General features: G+C 42.5%; 1 protein-coding gene across 3 annotated transcripts in view; it reads left to right on the top strand.

Moving 5' to 3' along the window:
- The first annotated feature begins 17,592 nt into the window (after nt 1-17,592).
- SIRT5 (sirtuin 5) overlaps nt 17,593-20,015 on the top strand; it is a 37,910-nt gene continuing 35,487 nt past the window's right edge. For 2 of the 3 annotated variants that reach the window (XM_055322838.1, XM_055322839.1), the window contains exon 1: nt 17,593-17,804. The gene's annotated coding sequence lies outside the window, so the exon portion shown is untranslated. Of the gene's footprint in view, nt 17,814-20,015 lie in introns of all 3 variants that reach the window. The other variant, XM_055322840.1, reaches the window with a different exon arrangement.

Raw genomic sequence — 20,015 nt, 5'->3', positions numbered from 1 at the left:
TAGAGTGCCATAAAAATCCCTCCTGCAATTATATATGGGTAGCACAAGGGAAGCACGGTAGCCAATCACCACATTGCAAATGAACCACTTGGGTGCCATTTTGGTTTTCTGTGAAAGCAAGCAAAGGAGATATAACCCTTTTCTGCCTCCAGGTTTTTGTCAAACTTCATGAATACTTGTAAACCCACTTTCTAGTTATTTTCCTGTGGCTGTACTGTGTCAGTTCAACATGATTCAAAGCTGTCTTTATATGTCAAAAAGCCTAGGGTGTCCTCATTGCCTTTGGACTTCTTTGACCTAGAAAGTAGAAAGCAAAGCTTGTGTTACTAAACATGTTAGCAGAAAATGCTAGCAGGTTTGGAGCACATAAGGCTCTATCTAGAAACTGGGACGGAATATGTGGAAGAAGAGATAGGGAGGCAAGTGGATGTCAACCATGTCAGCCGTCTTCGTGTTTTGGAAAATGTTACTCTACTGTCATGTAAAATGTTTCTAGACCAAAAGAGGCCAATTTAAGACAACACTTTAAAGAAACAGTGCTTACTGTTGGGTGGACATTGTCCTCTTTGGCTCCTCAGCGTCTGTACCCCCTTCCAATATTTGGAGAATTCTCTCACTTTAGGAGTTTTGGTGGGAGACAGAGCCTGCCTTCCACTCTAGATGGTGAAAATGCAAGATACTTGCTTTCCCCCAAGTATAATAACCACAAGTCAGAGGTCGACAGAAAGAGGCATCTGCTCCGGACTTTGCTTTGTTTTGTTTAAAGATTTTCTTTATTTATTCATGAAAGACACAGAGAGAGATTGAGGCAGAGACACAGGCCGAGGGAGAAGCAGGCTCCATGCAGGGAGCCCAACATCGGACTCGATCCTGGGGCTCCAGGATCATGCCCTGGACTGAAGCCAGCGCTAAACTGCTGGGCCACCCGAGCTGCCCTGTTCTGCACTTTGAAAACAGAGCTGGTAACATGAAGAAAGGACCAGAGGTACTCTGTGTGACAGTGGCAAAGAAGCCCACCTTCTTGGGCAACTGAGGGAGTGGTGCACTGGCAGCATCCAGATCCAGAATGAGCAGTGTGTGGTCCTCCTCTCAGATGTGTTCTTCCTATGGAAGTTCTACAGTGGAATTTTGAGTACTGCTCCTGGCTGAGGTCCCAGACCTAGTCCCAGTGATACTGTGAGATACCCCAGTACCCTTTCATTATTATTAACTTTTTAATATGGAAAATGTTCATCATTTGCATATGTATTTGTATTTGTTCAAACATATACCAACCATTTATCTCCTCCGCCTCTAGTTCTCCTCATACAATTTACTTACCAGAAAATTCACACACTGTAGTTGAACAACTCTATAAATTTAGAACAACTCTAAATTTATAGAGTTACATCACCACTACCACAATCTAGTTACATCTTTGCTTGGTTTTAGTGTATCATTCTAGGAATTTTGACACATATTTGATTTGTTTAATCACCTCCACAATCAGGACTTCATCACCCCAGAGGACTCTCTCCTTCCTGTTATAGTTATACCTTCGCCACACCTAACCCCTGGCAACCACTGATCTGTTCTCCACCTCTAGAATTTTGTTTTTTCTAGGATGTCATACAGTACGTAGTGTTTTGTGCCTTTACATAATGCTTTAGAGAGTCACCCAAGTTGTTGCTTGTGATAATAATCTATTCCTTTGTGCTAAGTGGCAACAAGTTGTATAGCTGGACCAAAGGTTATCCATTTACCTTTCTTTTCTTTCTTTCTTTTTTTTTTTTTTTAAGATTTTATTCATCCACTCATGAGAGACACAGAGAGAGAGGCAGAGACATAGGCAGAGAAAGAAGAAGGCTCCATGCAGGGAGACCAATGAGGGACTTGATCCCGGAACCACGGGTTCATGCCCTGAGCCAAAGGCAGACACTCAACCGCTGAGCCACCCAGGCGTCCCTCCATTTACCTTTTGATGAACATTTGTGTTGTTTCTGGAGTGGGGGGTGGGGGGAAGAATTATGAATAGAGTTGTTATCCAATATCTTTTTTTGTCTTTTAAAAAATACTTTTCATTTTAGAATAATCATGAATGTATAAAAGCAGTTGGGAATACTATACAAGTAACTATTTTTCTAAACCATTTAGGAGCAGTTGATAATCTGATGTTATCCCCCAAAACTTAACTATGTAATTTCTACACACAAAAACATTCCCCTACAAAATCACAGTATGACAGTCAAAATCAGGAAATCTACCTTGACACATCACTGCCACCTTATCCTCAGAGTCATTCAAGTTTATGCAGTTGACCCAACAGTGAATTATATAGCAAACATCTCAAAGTCACAATTATGCCAAGTATTTAGCTATCAAGTTTCTTGAGTCTCCATCTGTCTGGAAGAGTTCCTCAATCATTTAATGGCTTTCATGACCTTGACACTTTTGAAATTAACAGTCTAGTTCCTTTGTAGAATATCCTTCAATTTGGTCTCTTTCATGTTTCCTCAAAATTAGATAAAGGTTATCAATTTTGGAAGTAATTGTATCCTATAATTTCTACCTGTCCCATTATTGATGACATTCACTTTGATCATTTGATTAGGTGGTATATACCAGGTTTGATAAATTGTTTGTGGGGTGGTATTTAGAAACTATCTAGATATCCTGTTCTGTATCACACACACACACACACACACACACACACACACACACACACACACTACAAATAAAATAAATGTATATTTTAAAATATACATATCTTGAATCTATATTCCTATCATTTCCTGTGTTATTTAATAAGTTATAATTATTAATCCTGTGTCCTTCTGATGTCCCCATCATTCTTGGGGCATGTTCTTGCTTTCTGGAACTACAAAATGTCCCAGGATCATCTTGTTCTTTTCTTGTGCAAGTATGTTTATTGATGTTGGGTATTGCTGCTCCCATCTTTCAGTAGACAGAACCTGGAAAAATATGTATGTATATGCACATATACATTCATGCATTTTTAAAAAAGAGATTTTATTTATTTATTCATGGGAGACTCAGAGAGAGAGATAGGCAGAGACACAGGCAGAGGGAGAAGCAGGCTCCATGCAGGGAGCCCAATGTGGGACTTGATCCTGGGACTCCAGGATCACGACCTGAACCAAAGGCAGATGCTCAATCACTGAGCCCCCAGGTGTCCCCATAAATGCATTTTTTAAAAGATTTATTTATTTATTTGAGAGAGAGAGATAAAGTGCACACAAGTGGGAGAGGCAGAGAGGGAGAGAGAATCTCAAGCAGACTCTACTGTGCTGAGTGCAGAGCCCAATGTAGAGCTGGATCTCCCAACCCCCAGATCACTTGAGCAGAAACCAACTGTGCCACCAGGTACCCGCACATACACACATTTATGTTACATCTCTCTTTCATCTATCATCTATCATCATCATTTATCAGAGTTTTTATATATTTTAGATCTTAATTTTTTTTATCACATATATGATTTGTGATTTTTTTTGCCTCATTCCATAGGTTTTCTTTCCATTTTGTTGATGGTTTCCTTTGCCGTACCAAAGCTCCTTTGTTTGATGTACTCCCACTTGTTTACTTTTGTTTTTGTTACTTTAGCTTTTGGCATCAAATCCAAAAAAATCACTGCCAAAACTAATGTCAAGAAGTTTACCACCTAACTTTTCTTTTAGGAGTTTTAGGATTTCAAGCCTTACATTCAAGTCCATTCTGAGTTGATTTGTGTGCATAGAATAAGACTGGGGTCCAGTTTCATTCTTTTGCATGTGATTATTCAGTTTTCCCAGCGCCATTTACTGAAAAGACTATCTTTTCCCCATTTATATTTGTGACTCCTTTGTCATATATAATTGACCACATTTATGTGAGATTATTACTGAGCTCTCTACTTTGTTCCATTGATCTATGAGTCTCTTTATGTCAAAACTATACTGTATTGATTAGTATAGCTTTGTCATGTAGTTTGAAATCAGGGAATGTGATGTCTCCAGCTTTATTCTTTCCCAAGATAGCTTTAACTATTTGGGGTCTTTTGCGGTTCCATGAAAATTTTAGAATTGTTCTATTTTTGTGAAAAATGTTCTTATTTTGGAATGCCTGGGTGGCTCAGTGGTTGAATGTCTGCCTTTGCCTCAGGTCGTGATCCTGGGGTCCTGGGATTGAGTCCCACATCAGGCTCCCCACGGGGAGCCTGATTCTCCCTCTGCCTCTGTCTCTGCCTCTCTCTCTCTCTGTCTCTCATGAAAAATCTTTAAAAAAAAAAAAAGTTGGTATTTTGATAGGGCTTGCATTGTTTCTGTCATTGTTTTGGCTTTGAGTAGATGAATAACTTCAGCAACATTAGTTGTTCCAATTCATGACCATATAATATCTTTCCATTTATTTGTGTCTTCCTTAATTTCTTTCATCTGTGTATAGACTTTTACCTCTTTGGTTAAATTTATTCCTAGGGGGAAAAAAACTTATTCCTAGGTATTTTTTTAAAGATTTTATTTATTTATTCATGAGAGACACAGATTGAGAGAGAGGCAGATACATAGGCAGAGGGAGAAGCAGGCTCCATGCAGGGAGCCTGACATGGGACTCAATCCCGGGTCTCCAGGATCAGGCCCTGGGCCGAAGATGGCACTAAACTGCTGAGCCACCCGGGCTGCCCTATTCCTAGGTATTTTATAAAGTCTCAAAATATTTTTGAGGTGATTGTAAATGTTATTGTTTTCTTAATTCCTCTTTCTATTAGTTCAGTATTAATATAGAAATGCAGCTGAGTTTTGTATATTGATGTATCCTGCAACTTTATTAAATTCATTTATCAGTTTTTTTGTTAGAGTCGTTAGGGTTTTCTGTTTACAATGTCATTTTATCTATAAATAGAGAGACGCCTGGGTGGCTCAGCGGTTGGGCATCTGCCTTTGGCTCAGGGTGTGATCCTGGAAACCCGGGATCAAGTATGGCATCAGCTTACTGCATAGAGCCTGCTTCTCCCTGTGCCTGTGTCTCTGCCTCTCTGTCTCTGTCTCTCATGAATGATAGATAAAAATCTTTAAAAAAATAGAGATAGATTTATTTCTTTCATTCTGATTTGAATGCCTTTTATTTTTCTTGCCTAATTGCTCTTGCTAAGACTTCCAGTACTATGTTGAGTAAGAGTGGCATAGATGGGCATTCTCATCTTGTTCCTGATCTTTGAGGAAAAGCTTTCAACTTTTCACTGGTGAGTATGATGTTAACAGTGGGCTTGTCATATGTGGCCTTTATCATACTGAGGTATGTTCCTTCTATACTCACTTTATCGAGAGTTTTGTTATGAATGGACATTGAATTTTGTCAAATGCTTTTTCTGCATTTTTTGAGATGATCACATGATTTCTATCCCTCATTTTGTTAATGTGGTGATTCACATTGACTGACTTGTGGATGTTGGACCATCCTTGCATCCCTGGAATAAATTTCACTTTATCGGGATCCCTGGGTGGCGCAGTGGTTTGGCGCCTGCCTTTGGCCCAGGGCGCAATCCTGGAGACCTGGGATCGAGTCCCACGTCGGGCTCCCGGTGCATGGAGCCTGCTTGTCCCTCTGCCTGTGTCTCTGCCTCTCTCTCTCTCTCTCTCTCTCTCTGTGTGACTATCATAAATAAAAAAAAATAATAAAAATAAAAATTTCACTTTATCATGGTATGTGACTTTAATGTGTCATTGAATTCAGTGTGTTAATATTTTTTATTTTTTCGAGATTTTTGCATTTATATTCATTAGGGGTATTGGCCAGTAATTTCTTTTCCCATAGTGTTCTTGTCTGGTTTTGGTATCAGCATAATGCTGGCCTCATAAAATGAATTTGGTGGTATTCCCTCCTCTTTTATTTTTTGAAAGCATTTGAAGATTGATATTAATTCTTTTTTTTTAAGATTTTTTTTTTTTTTTGAGAAAGAAATAGAACACAAGTGTGGGAAGGAGCAGAGGAAGAGGGAGGAGGACAAGCAGACTTCCTGTTGAGCAGGGAGCTGGACACAAGACCCAATCCCAGGACCCTGAGATCATAACTTGAACTGAAGTCAGATGCGTAACTAACAGCTACTCAGGTATCCCATGAATTGGTATTTATTCTTTAAATGCTTGGTAGAATGCATCAGTAAATGTACCATCTGGTCCTAAACTTTTGTTTGTTGGGAGGTTTTTAATTACCAATTCAATCTCTTTACTTTATTTGGTGTGTTCTGATTTTGTATTTCTTTTCTTTTTAAGATTTTATTTATTTTTTAAAGTAATCTCTACACCCAATGTGGGGCTGGAAACTACAACCCCAAGATCAAGAGTTGTACAGTCTGCTGACTTAGCCAGCCAGGTGCTCCAGATTTTGTATTTCTTGATGATTCAGTCTTGATGGATTGTATATTTTTAGGACTTTATCTGTTTCTTCTAGGTTTTCCAATCGGTTCATATGTAATATATCATAGTAGTTGCATGATCTGTTGTATTTCTTTGGTATCAGTTGTAATGTCTCCCTTTTCATTTCTGATTTTGTGTCCTCTCTCTTCTTGGTAAGTCTGGCCAAAGGTTAGTCTATTTTCTTGGTCTTTTCAATAAACCAGCTCTTAGTTTCATTGAATTTTTCTGTTATCTTTTTAATCTCTATTTATTTTTATTCTGATCTATGGTATTTCCATCTTTCTACTAACTTTGGACTTAGTTTGCTCTTCTAGTTCCTCCAGGTATAAAGTTAGGTTCTTTATTTGAGATCTTTCCTGTTTCTTAATATAGGCATTTATTGCTATGAACCTCCCCCCTTATAACTGCTTTACTGCATCCCATAAACTTTAGTGTGTTGCATTTCCATTTTCCTTTGTTTCAGGACTTTACATTTTTTTCTTTTTTTTTTAGGATTTATTTATTCTCTCTCCCTCAAGAGAGAGGGAGAGAAAGCATGAGTTGGCGGGGGAGGGGCAGAGGGAGAAACAGAAACCCCGTTGAGCAGGAAGCCCCATTTAGGGCTCAGTCCCAGGACCCCAGAATCATGACCTGAGCCCAAGGCAGATGCCCAACCAACTGAGCCACCCAGGTGCCCCCCAAATTTTTCTTTTGATTCTTCTTTGATTCATTAGTTGTTTAGTAACATGTTGCTTAATTACCACATATTTGTGAATTTTCCAGTTTCCTTCTTGTATTTGATTTTTAGTTCATATCATTGTGGTCAGAAAAGAATGTGTGGTATGATTTCAATCTTCTTAAATTTATTGAGACTTATTTTGTGGTCTATTGTGAGGTCTATCGTGGAGAATGTTCCTTGTGGACTTGAGAGGAATGTGTGTTCTGCTGCTTTTGAGTGGAATGTTCTGTTCATGACTGTTAAGTCTATCTGGACTAACTTGTCATTTAAGTCTGGTGGTTCCCTATTGATTTTCTGTCTAGATGAAGAAAGTTGGGTATTAAAGTCCCCTGTTGCTCTTTCCCTTGGCTTCTTTCTGGTGGTGGCAGCAGTGGATTGTGCTGTGTGTGCTGTCAGACACACACACAGAGACATATCCAAGATTAAGGCTCGAGATCTCGGTGGCAAGAATCAGGAGGAGCTGCTTAAACAGCTAGAAGACCTGAAGGTGGAGCTGCCCCAGCTGTGTGTCGTCAAAGTGACAGGCGGCCTCCCTCCAAGCTCTCTAAGATCTGAGTTGTTTATAAATCCATTGCCCGTATTCTCACTGTCATCAACAAGATGCAGAAATAGAACCTCAGGAAATTCTACAAGGGTAAGAAGTACAAGCCCCTGGATCTGCGGCCCAAGAAGACATGTACCATGTGCTGCTGGCTAAATAAACATGAGGAAAATCTGAAGACCAAGAAGCAGCAGTGGAAGGAGCGGCTGTACCCTCTGCAGAAGTATGGGGTCAAAGCCTGAGCACTGGCATTAATAACACACACACACACACACACACACACAGTTCCCTGTTATTATTGTTTTGCTGTCTATTTCTCCCTTTATACCAATTAGTATTTGCTTTATATACTTAGGTGCTCCTATATTGAGTGCATTAATATTTACAAATGTTTTATCCTCTCATTGGACTGACACCTTTGTCATTATGTAATGACTTTGTCTCCTATTACAGTCTTTGCCTTAAAGTCTATTTTGTCTGATATAAATATAGCTACTCTGGCTTTCTTTTGGCTTCCATTTACATGGAAGATCTTTTTGCATTCCTTTACTTTTAGTCTGTATGCATCCTTAAAGCTGAAGTGAGTCTCTTGTAGATAGCATACAGTTAGTTAGGTCTTGTTTGCTTGTTTGTTTTAATTTATTCAGCCACTCTGTCTTTTGATTGGGAAATTTAGTCCATTTACACTTAAAGTAATTATTGATTGGTATGGACTTATTGCTATTTTGTTAAGTGTTTTCTGACTGTTTTGTTCCTTCCTTCTCTTGCTCTCTTCTTTGTGATTTGATGCCTTTCTGTAGTGGTATGCTTAGATTCCTTTCTCTTTCTCTTTTGTGTATCTGCTGTAGGTTTTTGCTTTGTGGTTGCCAGAGGCTTACATAAAGCAACTTATATTTATAACAGTCTATTTTAAGTGAATAACAACTTGTTCAAATGCATTCTAGAGCACTACATTTTTATTCTCTTCCTCTCCGTGTTTTATGTTATTATGTCACAATCTATATCTCATTATCTTCCATTCATTAACAAATTATTATAGTTACAGTTATTTACCTAATATCCTTTTTTTTTTTTTTTTAAGATTTTATTTAGGGCAGCCCAGGTGGCTCAGCGGTTTAGCTCCACCTTCAGCCCAGGGTGTGATCCTGGAGACCTGGGATCAAATCCTGCATCGGGCTCCCTGCATGGATCCTGCTTTGCCTCTGCCTGTGTCTCTGCCTCTCTCTCTCTCTGTGTGTCTTTATTTATTCATGAGAGACATGGAGACAGAGAGAGAGGCAGAGACACAGGCAGAGGGAGAAGCGGGATCCATGCAGGGAGCCCGATGCGGGATTTGATGATCCCGGGTCTCCAGGATCACACCCTGGGCTGAAGGTGGAGCTAAACCACTGAACCACCTGGGCTGCCCCCTAATATCTTTTTAAATAAGATCATTTTTCTTTTCTTCTTCTTCTTCTTCTTCTTTAGAGAGAGAGAGCACATGTGCATATGGGAGGTGGAAGAGACAGAGGGAGAGGGACAGAGAGAATACAAACAGGCTCCACACCCAACTTGGAGCCTGGTGGAGCCTGATGTAGGGCTCAGTCCCACAACCCTGAGATCATGAACCAAGCTGAAATCAAGAATTGGATGCTTAACCAACTGAGTGCCCCAATAAAACCATTTTTCCAATTAAACCAGCCAGGATTGGTTTCTGTGGCTTGCAATTAAGAACAAGACCACTATTCTTCTATAACTGGAATGTCCCCAGACCTCACCAGCTGACGGTGACTAATAAGGTCACTTTCCTACTTAGACACTTATTTTGTTAGTCAAATAGCCCACACTTGTATAACTACACTGTTAGACAGAGTTGTTGTTTGTCTTCCTTTTCATATTTGTAGACATCTCCAAGTTCCTTCAAGCCACTGCCAATTTCAGCAAAATGAATCAGCCCCACCCACTGCTTAACAGTCTACTTGGGCCATTAAGTGTTCACATGTCATTTCTCCAGTGTAGTGGGTAATGACTTGTAAACACTCCTCTTCTTGGCTTCCATTCTTAGAGGCCCCCAGGAAAGACCCAGAGGCCCAGGGATCACAGAATTTAATGAGCCAAATGCTTTAATTTTGCATAAGCTCTTCCCTCTTTAGAGCTCCTATGTTGTCAAGCATACAGGATGGAGGCAGGTCATGCCATGACCAGTGTGCTCTACCTGAAACCACTACTCTCCTCCAAACCTTAGTCCTCTTCTTGAATCCTGTTTAGCATGCCTGAATTTTTATTTCCTTGAATTCACTCTCAGAGGTTCTGTATTTATCAATTCTTCTTTTAAGCTCCCATTCTGCTGGCAGTTGTCCAGATATGACTTTCTCAGTGCTCCCTTCTACCATGCACATCCATTCTGGAGTAGACGAGCAAATTCAAAGGATTCTGGACCTGGGTGAAGCCTGTGCACATGGAGAGTCCCAAGAGTAACAATGTCTTTCTTCTTATTCAATGCCTAATTCTCCTTCTCTGTCTCCAAAAACATCAGAGGAACACCTCTTTAACCCAGTCTAGTTGAACACTTTGTTCCCTGCCTTGGAGATTCCCAGCTGAGCTCAGAGGTGAGAGGCTACCTCTCCTACCAAGTCCCTACAGGCTCTAAGTTCTTTCTCTTGGTTTGGGCCCTTCCTATTTTCTCTCTGCCATTGATATGTATTGCTATGACATTGATATGATATTGATATTACTTGTCTATCTCTATGTGAGAAATTAACCCAAAACTTAATGGCTTAAAATAATATTTATTTCCTCATGGTTGCTGTAAGTCAAGAATATGGGAACAGCTTAGCATGAAGATCCACAAGACCTAGCCAAGTCTTCACATGACAACAGCTCTAGCTGACATCTTGGCTGGGAGATCAGAGCCCGGACCATACAACTAAGCTGCTCCCAAATCCCTGACCTACAGAAAGTGTGAGATAATAAGTGTTGTAAAATCATGTGTCTTTGTAATCAATCTCTTACTCCACCCCAGTCCTCTGGCAAGTGATCTAGTCTGTGTCTTATGCCTACAGTTTTCCTTTTCCAGAGTATGATATGAATAGAACCATACAGGAAGTAGCCTTTTGAGTTTGGCTTCCCCCCCCCTTTAACATAATGCTTTTGAGATTCATCCCTATTGTTGCATATCTTATTCATTTGCTCCTTTTTATTGCTAAGGAGTATCTTTTGGTAAGGCTGTACCACAATTTGTTTATCCACTCACAATTGATGGATATTTGGGTTGTTTCCAGGTTTTGGCAATTAAGAATACAGCTGCTATAAACATTTGCCTGGAGGTGCTTCTGTGGACTTATATTTCCATTCTCTTGAAATACTCAGGAGTGAGATTGGATCAAAATGGATCACAGATCTAAATGTGAAGCCCAAACCTATCAAACTTCTATGGCAACATTTTCCAATTGAACTTTATGTAATGATGAAAATGTTTGGGATGCCTGGATGACTCAGCAGTTGGGCGTCTGCCTTCAGCCCAGGACAGGATCCTGGGATCCTGGGTTGGAGTCCCACATTGGGCTCCCTGCAGGGAACCTGCTTCTCTCTCTGCCTGTGTCTCTGCCTCTGTGTGTGTGTCTCTCATGAATAAATAAATAAAATCTTAAAAAAATGAATATGTATTATTATCATCCTGTGTCATTCAATACAATAGCCAGTAGACACACATGGAAATGTGACTAATGTGGCTAAGGAACTGAACTGTTAATTTTATTTAATTAGATTTTAATTAATTCAAATTTAAGTAGTCACATTTAACTAGTAGTTATCATGTAAGACAAGACACTTCTAGAATAAAATACAGAAGAAAATCTTTGTGATTTTGGTTTAGGCAGAGATTACTTGGGGCACAAAAAATCAAATCATAAGCTATAAATTTTTTTTGATAAATTGGACTTATCAAAATTGAAAAACCCCTGATCCTTAAAAGAGGCTTGTAAGAAAATGAAGAGACAAGCAGCAGAGAAAATATTTGTAAAACAAATACCTGGCTAAGGAATTTCACAAGTTGATCATAAGAAAATGACCAGATTTTAAAAAATAGGTAAAATATTTGAACAGACACTTCAACAAACAGATTTAAATGGCAAATAAGTACAAGGAAAGAGGCTCAGCATAGTAATTCATTAGAGAAATGGCAATCACCACCATGAGATACCACCTTAGACTTAATAGAATGCTGTTTTTGAAGATTTTATTTATTTATTTGAGAGAGAGAAGCAGACTCCAAAGAGAGCTTTAAAAGATGCCTTGAATAAATGAAAAGGTATAGACCTTCTTTTTAGTTGAAGTATAGTTGTCATAAAATATTATATTAGATTCAGGTGATAACATATTGATACAACAATTATATACATATTACAACACCTCACCATGATAAGTCTGATTACCATCTGTCACCATACAGAGTTGTTAAAATATTATTGACTATATTCCCTATGCTGTACCTTTCATCCTCATCATTTATTTACTTTGTAACTGGAAGTTTGTACTCTTTATCCCCTTCACCTATTTCACACTTCTCCCACCCCACCCCTGGTAACCACCAGTTTGTTTTCTGTATTTATGAGCCTCTTTCTGTTTTTCATTTGTTTGTTTTTAGAATCCACATATAAGTGAAATCACATGGTATTTTTCTTTCTCTGTCTGACCTATTTCACTTAACATAGTACCCTCTAGGTCCATCTATGTTGTTGGAAAGGACAACATTTTATTCTTTTTTTTTAATGACAGAGTGATATTTCTTTATATGTATATGTGTGTGTGTGTGTGTGTGTATATATGTATATATGTATATCACATCTTCTTTATCCATTCATCTATCAATGGGCACTTGGGTTGCTTCCATATCTTGTCTATTATAAAAAATACTACAATAAACAAAAGGGTGCAAAGATGTTTTGAATTAAATATATTCTAAAAATATACTTTTTTAGTAGGAAAACTCAACATTATAAATTTGTCAATTCCCTCTAAATTAGTTTATAAAGTAAACTTGATCTCTTAAAAAAATACCAATAGATTTTGATTTTAGAAAGAGGCAGGTTTTTTCTAAAATTCCCAGGGAGAATATCAAGGACAATTGTGAAACGGTATAGTAAGAGAAAATTCCAGTTAAGTACAGTAGAATGAAGAGCTCTTTACACTTCATTTCCCCTGAGACCTCTCTGAAATGGGAGTAAAGGAAAAAGAAAACAAAAAAGGGAATGTAACCTTGCTAGATCAAAGAAATTCAGGAAAAACGGGAGATAAGAAATGGTAACACATTTGGAGACAATGAGAAGATGATGGAGGAATGGATGACCAGAGCTGAGAAAGCAGAGGTGTGTGTGCAGAGGTCTCTCCAGGGCCTACAGCCTGGAAGGAAAATGATTTACTGGTTCATGCCAGGCCTCAGAGATGGATATTTTTGTACCCTATGCCCCCAAGTGAACTAGCTCTGTCCTCATCCAGTGGCCCTACAATGAGGCCCAATAATGCACACCTCCTCCTCCTACTCCTCCCACACCCTAAGAATCCTATCACATTTTGCCAGTCTTACTTATGAAGAGTTGTCAAGGATCACCAGATAACTGAGGAAAGTCTTCAACATGAAAGATCAAAACAGAGAAAAAAAGTAAGTCAGGGAAAATAGAACAGTGTAGGGACCAGAAGAAAAGAATACACACACATACACTATAATCACGGATGGATCAAGGTGGTAATTGCAATGTTTCTGGTTGTCTCAAGCTTTTGGCTGAGATTCAGAAGGTTGAGGACAAAGTGGCTAACAAATATCCCCACCTTTTACTTTATATATTTATTTTTAAAGATTTTATTTATTAATGAGAGATACAAAGAGAGAGGCAGAGACACAGGCAGAGGGAGAAGCAGGCTCTCTGTGGGGAGCCCGATGTGGGACTCCATCCCAGGACCCCTGGATCATGCCCTGAGCCAAAGGAAGATGATTAACCACTGAGCCACCCAGGTGCCCCAGCACCCCTACCTTTTTTTTTTTTTTTAAGATCTTATGTATTTATTCATGAGACACACACACAGAGAGGCAGAGACAGGCAGAGGGAGAAGCAGGTCCCCTGCAGGGAGCCTGATGTGGGCCTCCATCCAGGAACTATCTGAGCTGAAGGCAGACACTCAACCATTGAGCCACCCAGACGTCCCACAACTTCACCTTTTAAAGAGAGGTGCTAGATGATTCACGTGTAGTGGGATACAGTGGTCAACAGCCTGGATGCAGGTGCTAGAGTGCCTGAGTCCAGATCCTGACTCTGCTCTTACTAGTTCGTGACTGTGGGGAGATCAGCTGACCTTTTTGTGTTTTGGTTTCCTTATCTGCAAAAGGAAGATCATCAAAGCACCCCGTCACAGAGTCATTGTGAGGATTCAAGGAATTTAATAATCCATGCAAAGTATTCAGAAAAGAGGCTGGCACTTAGAAAAAGCTCAGCGAATGTTAGCTAATTCTTACTGTTATGCATCATTAGCCCCTTACCCACCCTCAGGCCTATAGAAGGAAAGACATGAGTATCGTTGTTAAAATGTAGGTGTCTTTTTTCTTCAAAAATTTATTTGAGAGAGAGAGTGAGAGAGAAAGAGCATGAGCAGGGGGAGGGGCAGAGGGAGAAGGAGACTCCCTGATGAGCAAGGAGCCCCATGTGGGACTTGATCCCAGTACTCTGGGATCATGACCTGAGCTGAAGGCAAATGTTCAAACAACTGAGCCACCCAGGTGCCTCAAAATGTAGGTGTCTTTCATGTACCATCATGGGGGAGCATTGGGGAGTCCGTCCTTAACCTCCAGTCAACTTCAGTAAGCACCCAGAGCGTTTGACCTGTGTGCCCTAGAGCTGGATGGACTCCAGGACTGATATTTGGTAGGTACCTGAGAAAGCCCAAAGGTGAGAAGATGAGGCTAGACAGGCTTGAAGCGGTATAACAAAGAGTGAGGGTTTTGTAGGAACACCCTCATTTCTAGGATTTGGCAGGGAAAAGATTTATCCACATTTTTCATGGGCTGGATATGGCCCCATGGAAGGGGATTTGGCTAGTGGTTTCCTTGGACAGGGTCCTATTTCGTGGACTTTCTGCCAGGGGAGAGACGGCCTCAGCCAGCAGAGGCTCAAGCTTGCCAAGATGCAGAAATGAGAGGGCCTTGATTGCGTCAAGGGAACTATGGCTAAAAGGACCCCTGAAACTACACAGAGCTCCCACATAAGGAAGAATGGACATCTGGACACAGCTGGGACTTTGATCTTATCCTTTTTTTTTTTTTAAGATTTTATTTATTTATTCATGAGAGACACACAGAGAGAGACAGAGATATAGGCAGAGAGAGAAGCAGGCTTCCTGTGGGGAGCCCAAAGTGGGACTCGATGCCAGGATCCTGGGATCACGACCTGAGCTGAAGGCAGACATTCAACCACTGAGCCACCCAGGTACCCCTGCAAGTTTTTTTTAATTGGGAAATCTACTTTTTTTTTTTTTTTAGGTTTTATTTATTTATTTGAGATAGAGAGTGAGAGAGAGAGGGCACAAGCAGGGGGCAGAGGGAGAGGGAGAAGCAGACTCCCCACTGAGCAGGGAGCCTGATGTGGGGCTCGATCCAGGCCCCCAGATCATGACCTGAGCTGAAGGCAGACACTCAACCCCTGAGCCACCCAGGTGCCCCAGTTTTGCAGTCTTGATGTCTATGTTCTTGTTGCTCTCCCGTGGTATTGAATAAAACCCTCGGAAAATTTTAGCCTTCTCATAAGTATGTTAAAATCAGTCCATTGATAAAGGACACACAGCCTATATGTTTAAGTCCCTGTTTGCATTTGTATCAGAGGTTTAAAGAGGGCAGTCCACTCGTGAGGGGCAGCATGGTAATCAGCAAAGTAAGTGACTCTAAGAGGATATAAAAGTTGGGGTGTGGGGAGATTTTCTTCCCAGAGGTAAAGTTGGGCATGTCTGAATCTCACCAAAGGGAGGAGGCGATAAACACTACCTCCCAGCCTATGTGCTCCTAAACTGCTCGGTTATGCCAGGAAAACCTTTGTAAATAGGGTGAGTTATGGATAAACTGTTTTTGCTTGTTTATTTTTGGTTTGTTCTGTGCTTCTAGGGACTCATAAGCAACATGAAAGAAAAAGTAATTTGCTTCTTCATTTTGATCAAGATAGCTCAGCCGCTATCCTCTGAATTCTAGGCTGCTTTCCTGTGAGGATGCTCATTTATTCATGTAATATATATGAAGTGAAATAATCAATTGGCATTCACTGTCAGGTACTGTGAGGGAATGGGAATTCCCTGGTGAGCAAATAGAGACAAAAAGGTCATCTTCAGGGAAGCCTAAAGCTTGGTGGGGGAGAGAAATAGCATGGAGAAAACATTCCAGGATGAGGGGACAGTCTGTTTGAAAGAACAAGGCCATCAGGAATTTCAGCTGGAATTGCTTGAAAGGAGAGGATGGTGGCTGATGCTTTGAGAGGAGAAGTCAGCTCTTTGGAGCCTGGAAGAAGGGATGGGGTGGAGAGTGGGGTGGAAGGGAGCTGTAGGTAGTAGACTCAGGGACCTTGATGGAACACCATGCCTCAGTGGTGGCTGAACCTGTGGGTGGTGGCTGAGGGTACTTGTTGGGCCCTGAGACCAGGAAAGGTGGCAGTGAGGGGCACTGAGCCTCCTCAGTGTCCAAATGAAAGGAAGGATGAACACTTAGTGGCTCATCTCACAGGCATAAAAAGCAACAGAACAACTCCTTGGTGAGAGGCAGTATATTTGGGAGGCTGGACCTTTGTATCTGTAGCTAAAGCACTTAGGTTCAGATCCTAGTTCTACCAACAGCTTGGACAGTTACTTGAAAATGGGGGTTTACTCTGTTTTATCCAGTGGTGGGGAAGATTTAAATTGGCCTAATGCATGTTAAGTTCTTATAAGTGTTTGCCACTATGTCAGTGCTATAAACACATTAGGGAAAAAACAGGCAGATGTGAGGCCTGCCTCCAAAGTCCTTGACCTCATTGGTTCTCTGAAGGGCTGGCTGGTACAACCCGTGGGAGCAAGAGGGGTTTCCAAAGTGGGCTGAATTTCCAGCCAGATTAGGAAGTGGTTGAGGTTTGAGACAGGAAAACAAATGTTAAGGTAACACTTTTTTTTTTCATCCCAAGTTCCCAGAGCACTTCCCGTTCAGATCCATCGACAGGCTCGTGAGCCATTCCACTGTAGTAACGGTCGTGCCGGTGGTAAGCCTGAATCCAAACGGAGAAAGATGAGCGATTTTAAGGGGAATCAGACACGCAGAACCACATGGGTCACTGAGTCCTTAGAGACCCTCAAAGCGAGCACGCAGGTAAAGATCACAGTGGTGGGGGATCCCTGGGTGGCTCAGCGGTTTAGCGCCTGCCTTCGGCCCAGGGCGTGGTCCTGGAGACCCGGGATCGAGTCCTGCATTCCCGTATTCCCCCATCGGGCTCCCTGCGTGGAGCCTGCTTCTCCCTCTGCCTGTGTCTCTGCCCCCCCCCGTGTCTCTCATGAATAAATACACAGAATCTTACAAAAAAAAAAAATCACAGTGGTGGTGCCAGGGAACCCAACGGGAAGCACCATCACTGGAAGCAGCGTTTCAAGGAGGGCTGCCCCAACATCTGGAATGCACTGTCCCGCAGCTGCATCATCCAGCGGTGGCTCCAAGCAGAAAAGAGGTAATAAATCACGACTTAAGAGGGAGGGTCGCTCACAGAGGCGCAGCCCCGCTCCCCTGGCCGCGGCAGGTGAGCCCCTGGAGCTGCGCCCCCACGCGCCCCGCAGGTGGGCTCTGTGCGGCGGGGACGGCTCGGCGGCCTCGCTCCGCTGCAGCAGACCCGGACCCCCCGCGGGGCGGGGCCGGGGCCAGGGGCGGGGCCGGGGCCAGGGGCGGGGCCGGGGCCTGTCGGGGGCGGGGCCTGCCGGCGCATGCGCGCTCCCCCGCTGCCGGGGTCCTTGACGGGCGGAGCAGCGAGGGGGAGGGAAGCGGACCCCCCGGAGCCCCCGGGCAGCGCCGCCACACGTGCGGAGCCTCCAGCCCGGGCGTGCTCCGGGCCTAGCCTGCGGGCCGCTGCCGCCCGGGAGACGAGGGAGGCGGCCGGAAGCGAGGTTCAAGGTCCCGCGGCCGGAGCAGGTGGGCCCGGTAGGCCGCCGTGCGGGGGGGGCCCGGGGGGAGCCCGCGTGGCCCCCGCCGCAGCCCGGGTGGCCCGTGACGGCGGCCGGGGCTGGCGGCTGCAGGGCGGGGCGGGAGGGAGCGGGGACCGCGCTGGAAGGTGCCGCCGGGGCTGTGGCTGCGGAGCGGGGGTGGGGCAGGGGGAGGTCGGGCTCCCGGGGAGGGTGCCTAAGGCTCCGCAGGGCGAGGGGTCCGGAGCGCCGGCGGGGCGGTGAGCGAGCGCGGGGAGCCGGCTGTTGCGCGTTGCAGGCGGTGGGGGACGTAGGCTGGAGCGCTGGGAGGAGCGGAGACCTGGAAAGCGTGGAGCTTGGAAGCCAGAAGCAGCGCCTGCTTGCCGTGGGGGTGGGGGTGCGGGTGCGGGTGCGGGTGCGGGGGTGATCCAACAGGTCCGAGGCTGGACGTGGCCAAGAGGAGCCAGACGACCACGCGGGTTAGCAAGGTGGATGGAGGTGTCTGGTGGCCTTGGTGAGAGCAGTTGGTGGAGGGGATGGCCAGGCACTGCTCCATTGCACTTACTTAGCTCTGAGAGGTTCGAGAAGTATTTATCTGTGTAAGTTTTTGCAGTTCCTATTTTTTTAAGATATTTTTTCGAAGATTTATTTATTTATGAGAGAGAGAGAGAGAGAGGCAGAGGGAGGGAGAAGCAGGCTCCATGCAGGGTGCCCGACGCGGGACTCGATCCCAGGTCTCCAGGATCAGGCCCTGGGCTGAAGGCAGGCGCTAAACCGCCGAGCCACCCGGGGATCCTTAATCTCGAATTCCTGATCTAACCTTTCATTTGTTGTGTTTTTCAGGATTGGTAGGATGCCACAGGGAGCATACAGACATTTTTCTTTTTCTTTCTTTTTTTTTTTTTTTCTAATTCAGTAGGTGATTTCAAAAGTTTGGTTAAACAAGAGACTGCCATTCACCCAGACTAACCTCCAGTGTTTGGGGAGCCAGTCCTACACCCAGAAAGCTCCCAGTGACTGTTTGATGAATGCATTTATTTTCTCCCCTGTGGTCCTGTCTTCCCTCCCTGAATATAAAAGGCAGGGTAATGGATTTCTCCATTCACTGAATCAGCACAGCGGTGGCCTGTGCTGCCAGAGGAATTTGCTTTTCCACTTGAACAGGGTTGTAGGCTTGTGGAAGGTAGAGCCACTGCTCTCCCTGACACCCCAGAGAGGCAAATAAATGTTGGCATAGAAGATGCTTCCAGTAGATCCTCTGTGGGAGCATCTTGAAAATAATCTTACGTTCTGAGCATTTTTTGATCTTGGAAGCACATTTCAGGTGGCACTGTTGTAAAACACGTAAATGTTTTGTATTTAATTCCTACTTTGCACTTTCACGGAAAGACTTGCAGAACACCTTTGGATTAATGGAAAATTTAGCAAAGCGTTTCCCACATTCTTTAAAAAAAAAAAATCGTGAAATGTTCACTGGTAAAACAGGAAGCATAATGATTTTATGAGACCAGAAGTTTTCTGATTCATTAGTTAAGATAGACACGGAAAACTTAGATTCTACTAATAAATTAATAAGTTAGTATAAGAAGAGATATGAAATGGAAATAATATATATGTTTAGAAAGTATTTTGATTGTATTATAGCCCGTGAGTGTGTATACATGCATCTGTATGTGTAATACACATGTGTGTCATTAGACATAATTTACGTCTAATGGATTAGATGAGAACTAAAGCTGTCTTCCCAGGAAGTACTTGGTGATTGCATTTCCTAGGCAAAGAATCTAGAAACTACTGATTTTTGGAAATGTTGAAACATGAACAAGTAAAACTTCGTCCTACTTTATTATTTGGAGTTCAGTGTTCTGGTGAAAGTAATTTTATTACTCAATAATGAAAACATTTAAATAGGAAAACTTGGATGAAAAATTAGTAACATTTTACCTAGGCATTATGTCCTAATCTTGTCAATCATACAATAAAAAAATTCCTTAATATTGCCAAGTGTTTAACAAATTTTTTTAAAGATTTTATTAAGTAATATCTACACCCAAAGTGGGGCTTAGACTCACAACCCTAAGATCAAGAGTCTCATGCTCTACGGAATAAGCCAGCTGGGCACCCCAGTATTCTCAAATTTTTGACAACTGTTTATAATTAGCAACAAATTCAATACTCCTGCTCAGAATAGAATGAAGATTTGTCTTCATTTCATAGCTAT

The sequence above is a fragment of the Nyctereutes procyonoides genome, unplaced genomic scaffold (assembly GCF_905146905.1).
Source record: "Nyctereutes procyonoides isolate TBG_1078 unplaced genomic scaffold, NYPRO_anot_genome, whole genome shotgun sequence".
NCBI classification, from domain to species: Eukaryota; Metazoa; Chordata; class Mammalia; order Carnivora; family Canidae; genus Nyctereutes; species Nyctereutes procyonoides.
The sequence above is the reverse complement of the archived record's forward strand: the minus strand, read 5'-3'. Positions and strand labels throughout refer to the sequence as shown.